Below are 16,364 nucleotides of genomic sequence, written 5' to 3'. Positions count from 1 at the left end.
TGAGGTACAGGGACCGCTCTTCTGAGTGCAGATCCACGGCTCTGAGTCAGCTCACCCCAAAAATCTATATCATCTGCAAATGATTGAGATGTGTGAAAGGGCCAATCCTGCTGTACAAGAGCTGCAGGATCTCTATGACACAGGGCAAGAACAAGATTACCTGGAGGAGTCCTGATGAGGCTTCAATATTGACGGTGTACAGAAGCCAGAGCTCTCTGACCAGACCAAATTATTCATTTAACTGAATGAAAAGCATTCAATTAAAATGTTTTTAATTGAAGCAGAATTACATCACTTTCCCTTCTTTTCTAGCTATTCCCAGTAGCCCTTACCCAACCCCCCCTTGCACCCCCAGGGTGACAGCCTCTTTTTCTTTGATTATTACAGCTAAGGCCCATTCAGGAGGGAAAGCATTCCTGGTACTGAAAACCCAGTCAGCTTCATGGGGCTAGAAAGGTTAGGGACCTTAGAAGGGACTCTACTACTGCTGCTTTGCTAGACCAGCACGACTCCTCACTGCATTCTAAATCTATAGTTATAATTCTTGCTCAAAGATTACTTTGGAGCACTCTCTTTAACTGAGAGCTTAAACTGGGTAATTTTTCTATTCTCTCAATAGCATCATCACAGATTGCTTTAGTCAGGTACAACTCAAAGATTAATCTTAAAAAAAAAAAAGGAACACTTTCAGTTCATAGTCAAGACAATCATCTAAATTATTGAGTGGGCTGGGAAATTCTAGAAAGATCATTTACCAACTGTGTTTATTTGGCAGGGTACCAAAGATGTTCTACCAGAAATTCATAGCTTTCAATATCAAAGATCCATTGGCCATCACTAATCCTATACTAGCCTTCCAGCATCCCTTTGATAAAGGCATTAAAAGAGGTTATCAAAGAACAATATTAAGCAATATTTCCCAACAGGCATTGGGTACATGAGTATGGAGTTTTATAATCAAACAAGGTCAAGAATAATGAACTAATGTTTATTCAGTATCTTAGAAAGTGACAATTTATATTAGCTGGCAAACTTAGAAAACCCTCACAATTTTTAAAGAAAATTCTAAGTTTTTAAAAACTTAACAAATCCAAAACCGCGTTGATTGTCATGACTCCTATGGTTATTAGGAAGATAGTAACATTTAGTAAAGAGTAAGGCCAAAAAAATAAAATAAAATACATAATTGGATTGATCCCAGAAAGAGGCAGTCAAATGACTGAGAAAGGACTGAAAGCAAAGATAGATTTAGCCCAAACAAGGGGGAAATGAATTTATTTTTCCTTTGAATAGTCCTAGGGATTGATCTATAAAGTTTTTATTTTATCAGAAGACAATTCTCATATAATCACAGCCTTTGACATGTAAGAGTGTGTCACTATTACCTAAAGACAACAAAGGAAATAATCATATGAAGTCTTTTCTGGGGCTTGCTATATGAAAGATGTCAAGAATGGTATCAATAATTCAGAGTTTCCTTGTACAGAGCATCATACTGGGGGAAAAAAACTTTTCAGAACTTTGTACTAAAGACAAAGTTTTATTTACCCCAAGGAATGGAGAAACTTCCTCCTTTCTGAAAAGGAGCAATAGGTCTTCCTACTGGCTTTGATTGACAGAAATTTCAAGACTAAGTGTCAGAACAAATATTGCAGCCATGGAGGACTCTGTAGCCTAGATATTTTTTTTTCTTAGCTCCATACTGTGATTAATGCCTCTTCTGGTCATGACACCAAATTCCTCTCTCCCCATTAGTTTGCTATGTATGCTTGTTAGGATCCTGCACAAATCCTCTTGATACTGAGAGAGGAGAAAGGTAAAGATACAGGAAGATAAATAAAGACAAGGAATGACTGCTTCTGTTTCTGTGAGGAACCAACGTTTACCTTTCTCACAAGGTAAATTTGTCTGTATAATTGCCTACTATTTCCAGGTGAACACTGCAGACACTTCAAACCTACTTTCTCCTCCTACACTTACGTTTATAATTTCAATCATGGTACAACTTCTACCTGGTTTCCTAAAGCAGAAATATAATTCTCTGCTCTCCTGTCACCTTTGTCTTTCTGTTTGTGGATTACTCCTCCCTCATTGTTCTATAATCCTTATCTTGTCCCTTCAAGTTTCCATCCTTCTTTACCTGATTTCAGAGATGCCCCTTGATGGGTTTTTCAATTCTATCCTCCTTGAACACCTCCTCCACATACAACTTAGAATGGCATATCTAACATTTGGCTTGACCATGGAATCTCCATAGTTAACCGCCTGAGACTGTCAGTGGACTTGTGGATCTGCCTCCTGCTTTCTCTCCTGCTTTCCCCCAACTGCTTCTATTTCCTAGCCACCAATACTTTCTCATTCTTTACTTTCTTAGTAATGTTCCCCAAGGTTGGAATGTCATCAGCTCTTAACTCATTCATGAAGGTTAGGTTCTTGGAATCCCCTACTAGAAGCCCTATGTTTGTTAAAATTGAGCTCATCTTTGCTCTCCAACAACTCCTTAGCAAATTTTTCATTGTTAGCATGTAAACCTAGATGATTTATTGACAGCCTGCCTCCTCCACTAGTCAATTCCTTGAGACCCGGTCCAATTTCATCCCTGTATTTGCATCTAAAATGTTGGAAGCAGAATGTCACATGTGAATTAGACAGAAGGAAGAAAAAGAGAAAGAAAATAGAAAGGAAGGGAGGGATAAAGAAAGAAGGAAGGAAAGATGGAAGAAAGGAAAGAAAGAAGAAAGGAAAAAGGGAGGAAGAAAGAACACGGTTGTTGCAGAAGAAATTTTAATGTCAATTTGAATGCCTCTGACTGAATCCAATAACTAAGACTTTCTTGTTAACAGAAATTTAGTTTTAGACCCACGCTCAATAACTGACTTCCCCACTCTGCTTTCTTTTTTAAAAAATGTATATATTCACTTTACCATCCTGATTGTATCACCCCCTCTCCTCTCCTGCCACCCTCCCACTCTCTTTCCCCTGCTCTCTTCTCCTTCTCCTCAGAAAAGAGGAATTCCCCAATCCACCACAGCACATCAGTCATACCAAGACTGAGCTCACCCTCATCCACTGAGCCTAGGCAAGGTAAGTGATCAAAGTAGGCAACAGAGTCTACACCATAAACAGTATCCACTCAACTCACTAGGGGACCCACAGGAAGATGAAACTGCCTATCTGCTACATACTTCAGGAGGACCCAGGTCCAGTCCACGCATGCTCCTTCGTTGGTGCTTCTGTCTTGGCAAGCCCCCATGGGTCTAGGTTAGTTGACTCTGTTGGTCTTCTTGTGGTGTTCTTGTCCCCTCCAGGTTCTTCCATCATTGCCCCCTCTCTTCCACAGGACTTCCAGAGCTCTGCCTAATGCTTAACTGTGAGCCTTAGGATCTGATTCAATTAGTTTTCTCTGCAGACCGATGGGTATGCTAGGCTCCTGTCTGTAACCATAGCAGACTATTGTTAATGGTGTCAGGGGTTGGCTCTCTCCCATGGAATGGGTCCCAGGTTAGGCCAGGCATTGTTTGGACATTACCTCATTCTCTACTCTATCTTTATCTCTGCAATCTAATAGACAGGGTAAATTTTGGGTCGAAGGTTTTATAGGCAGATTGGTGTTCCCCTCCCACCACTGTAAGTCCTGCCTATCTAGAAGGTGGCCTCCTCAGTCTGTAGCCTACCCTGATGCAGGTCTCTAGCTTGTCTCAGAGATGCAACCTCCCAATTACCCTTTTCTTTCCAGGCCTTCTCACCTCACCTCCCTACTCTCCCCACATCTGATCCTCAACCACACCCTCTCTTTGTTGTGGTAGAAGTGCAGTAAGATGTAAGAACTCCCTGCTGGCTTTCTGGAAATCACCTTACTTCAACTGAAAAATGTCCTTTCATCTTCTATTGCCCCCTTCTTCTAAAATGCGCTATGCTCAGATGATTAAATTTTAGAACACACCATGTACTGTTGGAGATGCAAAGCCATACTCCAAAGACAGTTTAAAATCTGATTCTGTAAGAATAGGGAAACTGTCATACCTGTCCAGACAAGATCCCTTTCCCCTTCAGTTACATGACACAGCATAATACCTCAGTTAACAAGAAAGACTCTCCCCACACACACATGCCCACAGGTCAATGTGATCTAGACCATCCCTCATTAAGACCCTCTTCCCAGATGACTGTAGGTCCTGCCAAGGTCACAGTTCAAACTCATGAGCACAGAAGCAATCATCTAGGACAAAGCCCATTCTGTTTCTAAATACGTTGTTCTATTAAACTTCTCCAAGGCAGTGGAGTTAGCTAAATAATTTACAAAGAAAAGTGAGCTGCTTTGTTTTGTTGTTGTTGTTATTTTATTTTTTACTTAGCTCTTGTGATTTATCTCTTTAAGTTGAGCTTGAGTTTGTGAGCCGATTTCTGAAGTGGCTTTTGTATAGCACTCTTATTCACAGCTAGTAACTATTATGGGAACTTCACAGAGCCTAATTAAGAAGTGAGAAGAGAATAATTAGGGTTCGTTGGTGGATTTACAACCAAGAAAGCATTAATAAGCCTTTCTATAAATAAACTGCATTCATCTATATGTATTCACAAAAGTAAATCATTTTACACAGAGCAAACAAATTATTGAGTTGGTGTCCCCAATTATAAAATGCAAAGTGGAACAAGGAAAACCCACACATTTCAAGAACATTTCTTGATAATGCAGGAGTGTTCCGAAAACTGTCTTGTTAGGCTATTCCAACATTGTGTGAACAAATAGCATGTGTGCTTGTATAAGCCTGGAAGGTATAGATCAATCAGTTGACTGACCTCTCCATGCAATCAAGAGAGATGGCAAATTAAATATGGGGTTTTGCCAGCATAGAGCAGCATAGTTTTATAGCAAACTTCTCTTAATAAATAGAAACAATGTATCCTAAAATAAAAATGCAAAGCATAGGATAGTAGATACACACAAACACACACACACAAGGTAACCCAGCCATGTTTAGTATTATAAAGTCATATGTACATAACTTGTGTGATTGTGCTTCTATGCTATGACGGTCCAGGTTTTCTAACATAAACAATGTCACAAACACAGGAGTAGTGTGTTGTACTACAGTGCTGTGACAACTGCAACCATGATACCACCAGGTGATAGTAATTTTGTAGCCCATAATAATTTTATGGTTCACCTTCACATGTATTCCCAGTTATTAAAAAAATCATCATTATGTGGCATATTTTGAGTCTTATATTTAACAAATATGTTTTATATTTCTAGCAACCAGTTTGCTTACCTTGTTACATTCTCAGAGGTATCCCAGGCTTTTTTCATACTGTGTTATTTTAAACCTTATTCATCTTATATGCTGACACTGATATTATGAGGCTTCTATCCTAGGCACTTAACATTATCAGCACCCCATTTTGCGTGGTTCTGCCTTGCTTAAGGTCTTCCACTGTCTCAACGTAAGCACTCTTCACAGTGCTTTCCTCAAGTATTCATCTCCTCCTGAAATGTGTGTAAGACAAAAATCTTGATCCAGTGAATAAAGCATTCATCGTGGTTTTGCTTTTGGTTGTTGGTTTTTATTTTATTTTTTTAAATGACAGATGTTAAGATGGAAAAACAGAGATCTCTAAACACTTAAGCACCATGTCTTGACCCTGTTGGGAGACACTAAGTAGGTTTTATTTTCGTTTTTAATAATAAACAACTTACTTGTGCACGTTTTAATTATTCCCTGATTCAAGAAGATTAAGTATCTACCAAGTGTCTAGGAGTGTGTTAGAACAAAGCTCCTTCCTGTCTTGAGCAGACAGGTATAGTAAGTGAATGACACCAACCTGGAGAGGGTAAGTCCTAAGAAAGTAATCGCAGAAACTCATTTACAATTGAAAATTGAGACAAGTACCATGAAAGAGAGGTACATAGCTCAATGAGTTTGCTAATTATGAGCAAATTGTTTAGACCAATTGTCTCAATAAGAGAAATGGAAAAATCAGACTTTAAAAATCTGAATATGTCATAAAGCTATCAAGACTGTGAGATGTTGATGGGTCATTAACATCTTTTGACTTGTCAATCACTTCACTTCTTTCTCTGCAAACTGACATCCTTGGCCAGAAGGAATTTGGTAGGATATCAAAATAACATATAAAATACTCAGTCTTTTGATTATGACACTGAAAAAGAATCGGAAGAGAGGTGAACCAAAGCCTAAAGCATCCTAGCTTCCTCCTTAGTGGAAGTAATCTAGATGTCTACAGGATTACATTGAAAGCTCCAGAGTATTAGCTATTGCTAACAATTGCAGCAAGGTTGTATTGTTGAAAAAATAATAATAATGATTTTTAATGTGTGCCATCATGTTCACTTTGATCAAGCACTAAGGAGACTGGAAAAGGCAGAAACCTGACATGAATGGAGTGAGTCATCTTGTTCACCTGCTAATTAAAAGCATTCTGGTGATCTTTGCTGTCATTTATGTAGGATGTATTTAGTCACACTTTGAAACTCCATTCAAAGTGTCATCTATATGTGTCTTTCCCAAAATAGTCTGCGATTGATCTTACAATTCTGTTTCTTTTGGGCCCCTGACAATCCGGTTATACCATTAGTGACTGACCATCAGTCAGTGTAAATACTAACCTATCTTCTAAAAAGCAAAGTGAACAGTAAGATAAATTGAGTGCCTGTCCACTGGGAGCATTTTCTTCCTCAGCAATCCTTTGAGGCTACTCCTGAGAGAGAACATGATGGTTCAACAGCCTATTTCTGGTACAGGCAAACGTGTGCAGAACCATTCGCCATTTTTAACCCCGTGTTTCACTCATCAGTCAACCAACCAATCCGAGGAATTAACCTATGAAGATGAAGGACAGTGCAAGATGAGATCTGATGAAATTGAATTTCTACAACTGCTTTCATCTGATTGTCGTTAAGCCACCATAGCTTGATGACCTCTGGATGATCTCACTTCCGTGCTGGTTTCTAATCCACCATCACTTCCTGCGTATTCCTCTATCCTTTATCTTTCAGAGAAATAATTAATCCTCTCTGGTTCTGCTCTACGTCACCATTTGTACTTCTGCTCATCATGCCAATCATAGTCAAAACTTTGAGTTTGTGGTTCTATCTATGTAGAATACTGTGGCATTCTCAGTCACACCATTTCTGGAAACGCTTTGCAAAAATTGTAGCATTCCTCACTCTAGAAAGACTGACCTGTCCGGATGTTTTTCTCTTCATACAAACTGCCAGTTGACAGGCTTTTTATATTTTAATTCATTTCCCTGCTTGAGCCCAGCTATGTGAGAACTTTTCTTTTGCATGGTGTACTGTTCCAATATTATCTAAGATTTAGATAACCGAGTGCTATTACTTTAAGATTTAAGCTCTGTTTTGTTGTTGTTTTTCACCTATGTCACCAAATAGCCACAATTTATTTTCCTACAAGTTTCATGTAGATAAAGTATAAAATTTCATGTATGTGTGTGCACGTAAATGTGTGTATACACATGTGTGTGATCTTTAAAACTTTTCAAGTGCAGAGAAGTAAGTGCAATTTGTTTCTTTACTAACATCTGCTGGGTTTTAGAACAATAATAGATGTTTTTGATTCAAACACAATGTGATGCTTTGTTTCTTAGACAATTCAACTAAGCAAACGATTAGAACTGCTCAGTGCCTAAAGCAGCATATTAAATCCAGAATCTCAGTAAGCTGACCCCGCAGTGATAAAATGAATCTTATCTAAATTTATCAGGTCAACCTTCACAATATGCATACCCTAGCAATCACACACAGGAGTAATTCTGCTGTGAATTAGAAAGGTCTGCATTCTTTCATTTAACTGATTTGCATTTAAAGTCATTACCAGTGCATCTGAGGATCTAACAAACCCTAACAAAAGAGGAAGGAAATGATGGGACAGAAAATAAAGAAGCTTCCACTGGCCATTTAGGTTCATAAGGTGAGTCTTCAAAAGTCCTTTAGGAATCTTCATGTAAAGGTGACCTAGCACCATCAGAGACAGGAAAAGGGCTACTCCACTCACCAAGGACACTCACTGGAGAGTCTAAACTCCTCTCAGCGACACAGTTGATTTCCTCAGCACCTGCTTCTTGGTTACTGCTCAAACTTTACATAAGACACAGAGCAAAGTTGTTTAAAAAAAAAAAAAGTCCCAGTAGTTCGATTTTATCAATAAAGACTCAGGAGCCAGATGCTGGGTGGAAAGCCTGCTAGCTCAGAGAGGCAGCAAAAGCACCCATTTGACCTTCCTCTTCAGCCAAAGCCCCAGAAGCAAAAAGATGTTCTTACTCAGCTCTTCTTCTTTGTCTTAAAAACCCTTCAAGCTGAATGTCTGTCTTCTTCTACCTCCTGCGTGTCTTTCTACCTGTTTTCCAGACTTCCTCTCATGCTCTATAGTTTTTTTCATATTCATGTCCTGTCAACTGTTAGCTTGCTCTGCCTCTTGACCTAGATTTAACTTTATTTAATCCTGTATGCAGAAAATTCTTGGATTAAAGGTGTGTGCTAAGGATAAGCCACACCACAACAAGAAACAGGTGTTGTAAATAAAAAAAAAAGAATTGTTGAGCTATATAATTTTGTTATTAACCTATGATTATCATGGCAGTATTGTCCCTGATAGATTTTGTAATTGCCCTATTTACTCTGGACCTGGCAGATATTCCTACCTACACTGTGAGTCACCTCACCATCCATATCCCAGCCCCCATCTGACCGACGGCATTCTCCTTAGCCATCCTATCTTCCATCCGTAATCTTATAAATACTTGCTGTTATTCTTTATGTGCGCTTTTTCACACCATCATTGGAGTCCTTCCTCCTGGCCCCACTTGGTTTCTTCTCCATCCTAACCCATGGTAACATCATCCTTCTTCCTCTCTCCCTGTCAATCTATCTCCCATGATTCTTGTGATTCTTCCATCCTCAAAAGCCCAGGAACTTCAGCCATTCCTTTTCCATTCTGCCTTGACCAAATATAGGCCATTTAATGAACCAACCAGCTATAATTTTAGGCAGGTTTACACTAACAAGGATGGGATGGGTATATCAAGCTGGAATACCAGATCTTGAGGGCCGGTAGTTAGCCAACCTCCAACATTTTTTTCTGCTCCCCAATCTCGGGAATCACAGATTAATAAATATCCTGCAACATGGCAATTTTGAAAATTCAACTGACATTAAATTTTGACCTACAGGTTCAATGTTTGTATGTGTGTTGGCTCTCTTAAGCCAATAACTACAAGAAATTAAAATAAAAGCACTAGTTTTCCATCTACATTACACAATTATAAATCTGTTTCTTTAATCTTCGTGGAAACATTAATAGCTAATAGTGTACACTATAAGCTTAGTGTAAGTATTCCTTATTTCTAGAAAAAGAAATACTCCCACAACCTTGCTTTAATTACTAGAACAGTCCAAGGTGAAAAATTTAATGTACCATGTTGCTTCAGTGTAACATAGGTGATCAATAATCCATTGCTTATTTGCAAGAATTTTTAGTACTTTTATCTCTGTTTTGGTGCATTAATTTGTTTTCTATCACTATAAAAAAGAGAGATTTATTTAGTTCATGCTAGCATCTGCTTCACTCTGATCTTGCCCCCTTTCACTGTGTCATGTAGAAGGTGGCATCATGAGAAACACATATGAACTCAATCACATGGTGAGACACCATAGTTCATGCTGGCATCTGCTTCACTCTGATCTTGCCCCCTTTCACTGTGTCATGTAGGAGGTGGCATCATGAGAAACACATATGAACTCAATCACATGGTGAGACACCATAGTTCATGCTGGCATCTGCTTCACTCTGATCTTGCCCCCTTTCACTGTGCCATGTAGAAGGTGGCATCATGAGAAACACATATGAACTCAATCACATGGTGAGAGACCAAAAGATTAAAAAAATCAGTGGCTATTATTTTAAAGTTTAAAGCCCGAATGAAGGCTAGCTAGGTGGAGACATGTCCAGTAATGCCCTGCATTCTTTTCCTGCCCACTAGAGATAACGTTGCTAGGAAACTGGCCCATCCCCCAAGGGGGGACTCCAGGTCATTAATGGTTTGGAGACCTTCCTATAGCCAATCAATTCAAAATGCAATATCCCTTTTGCCTTTCAACCAATAGATATTGCCAGGCAGGAATCGCCCCTGCTTTGGGTATGCTGGGAGGGACCAGAATCTTTAAATTACCCAACTAACCTGAGCTCGAGGCTCTCTGCTCTCACTACTTTGGCGGTGGTGAGGGTGTGAGCCCAAGCTGCAGCTTGCAATAATTTGTAATTTAAAAAACCTCATGTATTTACAGCGGAGTCTATTTATTTCTGGTCTTTTGGGGTTCATGAACTGGGCACAAAAATGGAAAGACAAGAAGCCAAAATGTGAAGACACCATATTTTTCGATTGCAACAACCCTTTGGAACTAACCCTAATAGAAACTAGCAGGGATCCCAACAAGAACTAACTCAGTCTCTTCCAACAGTAGCACCTTCATCCATTGGGCCTTGCCTTCCATAGTGTCACAATTAGAACAAGTCTCTCAACACACAAATTCTTGGGGTGAAGGGGAGGGGAACCAGACCATGCCCAAGATGACTCCAGCCTAGTGCCATAATGCCCAAGCTGGACATAGCACTCCTGAGACCACTCCTGAGATGATCGCAGACACTCAGAGGCTCCAAGTACCCCTAGGAGGAGCAAGTAGGTGGTAGAGAAATGGAAGAGAAATGGAAGGATATAGGCAAATGAAGAGAGGCAGAACTAGAGACTCGAGAGTAGTGAGGAACAGCCTGATGTGAATAGTCAGTGATGCCACCTGGGACCATGGTGAGGTCCTGGTTTCACTGAGGACCATGTTTAGGTCCATGGCTTTGCAGCAGCAGTGGTCTGTTACCACCAAAAGCCAGGCAGATGTCCCTGGGCTGGGCTGCTGCTGGGGGACATGTTGATGTCTGAGGACTGTCTGACCCCCCTCACCTGGGCATCATGGGAGAGATGTCCTTGGGGGAATGAGAGCAGAAGAGCTGAGCCTGACCCAAGCCAGCTGCAGTACTTGTGAGAGTGAGCACTCACATTGCCAGAGTTTTGGGTGAACCACCTCCCCCTACTCTGGATATGAGTGTGGGAGGCTTGGCTTTACCACTCATCTCTTGTGCTATGGAGTGGATAAGGGAGAGATACCCTTCTCGCCCCTCAACCTTCACTCCTCACCACCTGCAGAAGATAGAGACCTGGCCCTGGGGTCATGAGAGTAGAATTGTGGTCACTGATGTGAAATTCACAAAGAACCAATAAAAAGGTTAAAAAAGAAAGAAAGGAAAAGAAAAGAAAGTCTCTTCAGTGCAATACGTAAAATGTCTTCAGTGGCATATGTAGTTCACATTGCTACTGGGCTAACAGGACAATTTGCTTGTATTGATTCTCTCATTCTACCATTAGGGTTCTATGGAAGACAAAGAAGAGCCAAAGGGCTAAGCCATGTCAATTCCAAAGGGAAGAATGTCCTATGTAGAGACTTAAACAGCCATAAAACACACACACACACAAGGTCAGAGCCCTGCCATGTTCTGGTAGCAACAAAAACCAATCTGGACCAATGTGGCTTAGCTCTCTGACTACAGTACGTGAAGCACAGAAAGGAAGTGAGAAACAAGATCAAGGTCATTCTCAAGACTTAAGTTCTTGCTCTGAACAAAATGGAAAGCCATTGAAAAGTTCCTCCAGGAAACCCCAGAGAATGGACTGGAGTGAATCAAGTCTGCAGCAAGAAACCAAAATAGACTGTAAAATCTAGCTTGTTCTTGTTCAAGGAGCATTTTGAAGGTAGAGCCAATGAGACTTGATGGCAGATTAGAAGTAGACTAAGAAACGTAATGAAGTAAAGCACACTCAAAGAACTGTTTTCATGTCGAACAGCCAGAAGATCACAATAATGAAGGAGAATAAAGGGTGTAAGGTAAGAGATGTGAGGCAGAAGGAAAAAACCAAAAAGTTTAGTAATAGACATATTAATGTGCAATGAGTGAGTCTCATCAATCTGGAATTCAGAAGAAGTGGTATACTGTAAATATATACTATAAGATATACAAGTATATATATCATATATACTTACCAATATAAGACTACTACATCCAGACATGACACTTAAAAACAGGGATTAGTTGGCATCACCAATGGACTGAGAACCAATAGACAACAGTTCTAAGGTACTTTATGAAATAGCTTGTTCAATAGATGATAGATAGATAGATAGATAGATAGATAGATAGATAGATAGATAGTACATAGATCATTTCCATAGGGTACAAAGGAAAAGCAAATTGAGACAAGAAATAAAGTAGCTTGCAATGGGTTTTTATTTTAATTTTATGTATATAATTATTTATTACAATTTATTCACTCTGTATCCCCACTGTAGCTGCCTCCCTGTCTTCTCCCAGTCCCACCCACCCTCCCTCTTCTCCCCCTATGCCCTTTCCCTAGTCTCCAAAAGGGGAGGTCCTCCTCCCCTTCCATCTGACCCTAGCCAATCAGGTCTCATCAGGACTGACTGCATCATCTTCCTCTGTGGCCTGGCAAGGTTGCACCCCCTACCCCCAGGGGGAGGTGATCAAAGAGCTGGCCACTGAGTTAATGTTAGAGAGAGCCCCTGTACCCCTTACTAGGGAACCCACTTAGAAACTGAGCAACCAATGGGCTTCCTTTGAACAGGGGGTCTAGGACCTCTCCATTCATAGAGTTGCAATGTTTTTTCCGGAAATTTTTACTTTATTTACAACTTCTCATTTATTTTGCAGAAATCAAAAATCACTTCTATTCAAACTAAATAATCATTCCAGATTCTCCTACATAAACAAAGGCAGGAAGTATATTCAGGCTGAAACAGAAAATGAAAGACAAGTTTGTTTTGCCTTTCTCATCAGTTAGGAATGCTTCCTTCTGAGATTCTGCATCATTTCCTTAATTGTCTGCCAAACAGTATGCAGAACCTCCCAAAGAGCTGCTTTTGCCTTTAATACTTTATTATACTGATTGGCATTTTATGTGTTCAGTTCCAAAGACTATCATTGGTCTTATCTTTGTTCAGGTAAAATCTGCAAGAGCAGAGCTGATTGACTCAGCCTCAACCAAACTGCTTGACTCCACTGGAACCAGAAATGAGAAAGAAGTCAGTTAGCTAAAATAATGGAGATTCTGAAACACTTTCTTTGAAAATTATGTTTATTTTCATAGTTGTTTATAACATACCTTTGTTTAAAAATTCAAATAAGGGCCAAAAAGATGAATCAGTGTATAAAGGTGCTTGCTGCAAGCTTGATGCTGAATTCAAGCCCCAGGACCCACATGGTAGAAGAACCAATACTAGCAAATTGTCCTCTGATCTTCACATGTACACACAAATACACAGTAAACAAACAGATGTTTAAAAATCAAATAAATACAGAAACATAAGAAAAAATAAAAAGAGTACCTTCAATCCTATTTCTCTCACCCCTGACTACTCCTAACTTTAATTCTCACGGTGAGGGATAGAGCAACTATAATGAAACAGGTCACACAAGGCTCCAAAACAGACCTGTATGTGACTTTTACACCTGGCATATAATTTAAATAATATTAAAATCTTAGTACTCCCCATTTCCTCAAGCCTTCCTTCCATTTCAGGTAGCTTTCCATGGTTGTGGTTTCCTAAAAATCTTTAGTTGTGTGTATATTACCATAGGCACCACACGCTTCGCTGCGCAAAATGAGTCTGACAAGCATAAAATCACAGTTAAGAGCAAATTTACATTTCTAAGGAAGCCCGGAAACACTGAAATATATACTGAAGTACAAGCTGGACCTGCTGAAACCATCTAAACTCCAAGGACTCCCTGCTTCTTCAGAGATTGCCCAGTAAGACTTTTTTGTTAATTGCCAAAGTTGTGTAAGTTATGCATTATCTCATATATATAACTGTTGTGGAACTTTCTCCCTAGCCAAATATGATCTTCTGATCCTCCTGCCACGGTTCTCCAGGGCTAGTATTTACGAGCTGGTCCCACCATGCCCAGTTCATGCAGTGGTCAGAACTGAACTCAGGGCTTCGCAGGTGCCAGGCAAACACTCTACCAAATGGGCTACATCCAAAGCCGGTTTTGTATATTTAAAAATTCAGATAAGTACATAGAGAAAAGCAAGAGGTGTCTTAACTTAATGCTACCTGAGTCTTCACTGACAACTCTCAAATCACCAGCCCGCAGCAGAGGGAAATACAGTTAACAGTGTGGGTTAAACTCTTTCAGGTGTTTTTCTAGGTTAGATTTAATCTCTAACACATCCTCATCTTTTCTCTTTTATCTCCATCTTGCCTCTTTTTTCTTTATGCTGATGGCTTCTTGTCAGCATGCCTGCAAGTTACATCCTCTAATGGTTCTGTATCCAAGACCTATAAAGACATTTTAATACAGTCCCAATGAGTTATTCTCTCAAGGTTCTCATATGTCACCCACTTTTTTTTTTTAAACCAGACATTTTATGAGCTGATGAAGTAATCGTCCAGAAACATACATCTCTGAACCTGTAATCGTTCTATAATTTGCACTGCTGTAGCAAACAAGTGCAGCTAGTCCTCCATGAGGACAATCCTTCAAATGCAGAGTCTAACCCTAAAGCCGCTTATGGCTATTTCGGATAATGGGAGCTGTCCAGCCTGTGATGCGGTCAGTCCCATCCTTTTGTGGGGATTGGTGGTGCTAATGTTTGACTCGAAAATGAGCTGTGCACTGCAAATGCAGCAGTGAATGATATTTATACATATAAATGTCGTATGCGAGCACACGACATTTATAAGGCATTCCTCCCCAAATGAGAATACATTAAGCATAGTGGCAAATACGATTCTTTTTTTTTTTCAAAGCAGTGCATCACATTCTCATGAGATTCTGTGGGAAAGTTGAAGTGCTGCCTTTTGAAAAGAGCTGACCAGCACTGGGGGATCAGGTCAGCAGCAAGCTTACCTGCTAAGTATGAATAAGGCCAGATGAGCACACACACACACAAAAAAAAAAAAAAAAAAGAAAAAGAAAAAGAAAAAAGAAAGAAAAAAGAAAAAAAGAAAAAGGAAAGAATGAAGAAGAAGAGTGAAGAGTCTTTTCCCAAACTACTTTGTAAATTTGCCTATATTTTGAAATAAAAAATAATCGGAGATTTATTTTTAAAAAAGGACCTGCATGGAAGTAAAATCCCGCAAATTATGTCCGTTATGGGCTTCTGGTCATATTTTGAAGAGAAACATTGTGTCACAGCAGTTATCTCATAATGAATAGGTCACGGGGTTTTCTGATTTCTATTTTCTTTTTACAGCTGGCAATAACTATTTAGCAAGTTTTGTTGACATAATCTGAATGTTTGAGTTGCTCTAAACGTGCACGATGAACCAATCCTCAGTTTAACTAAGAGTAATGAGGTCATGAGCGTGGAACTCCTAAATAGGATTAGAGCTCTTTAGGGGTTAAGAGATGGGGGGGTACACAGGAAGAAAGCACCTTTCTGGGAAGCAGAGAGGGAACCCTTACAAAATGCTTCATCTGCCAGAGACTTGGTCTTGAATTTCCCAGCCTCTAAAACCATAAGAAATAGGTTTCTGTTGTGTTAGTCGCCCAGATTCGGTGCTACAACAGCCTGGTAAAGAGCAGTGGTTTTGCCATGTGAGGCCCACCATTGATTCTGTTTTCATCCTATGGCAGGCAGTGAATTTCCATGCATCCTGGCAAAACTTGAGACGCCTGCCTCACTGCTTAGTTTTTCTGGCTTCCAAATCATTGTAAAGATGTTTTTTCTTCTATTCTTTTGAAGAAGAGTTCTGAAGCCTATTCTGTGTACTTCTCTAAGGAAACCGGTTGAAATTACATACCAGTCATGCATAGAAATAACTGGCTCAATAATGCATCCATAATTGGCTTCCTGGAACCATCTCTCACATAAGTGACCTTCATTCAGGTGTTTATCCACGAGAGAAAAACAATCAAAGATGTTACATAAAGTGTTTTTCACAGTACCCAAAATAAAAATTCATGACAGATCCCTGCTCTGCATCTCTTTGGGTAATGATGTCCCCTTTACTGAAGAATCGGTGTCCATTTTTTAAAAATGACCAAATACTAGGCAAAATGATGTCCTATATGGAGTATAGCTAGATGTGGCTACTGAAGACTTGAAACATATTATTCTAAGCTGAAAATGGATGGTAGTATAAGCTGCAAAACATGTCTAAAGAACATAGAACAAAACATTTAAGATAACCAACAAATAATTAATGTGCTGATTAGTTAAGATAATGCATTGATGTAGTGGATTATTGTCTTTGA

Source organism: Meriones unguiculatus, chromosome 17 (assembly GCF_030254825.1).
Source record: "Meriones unguiculatus strain TT.TT164.6M chromosome 17, Bangor_MerUng_6.1, whole genome shotgun sequence".
Lineage (NCBI taxonomy): Eukaryota > Metazoa > Chordata > Mammalia > Rodentia > Muridae > Meriones > Meriones unguiculatus.
The sequence above is the reverse complement of the archived record's forward strand: the minus strand, read 5'-3'. Positions refer to the sequence as shown.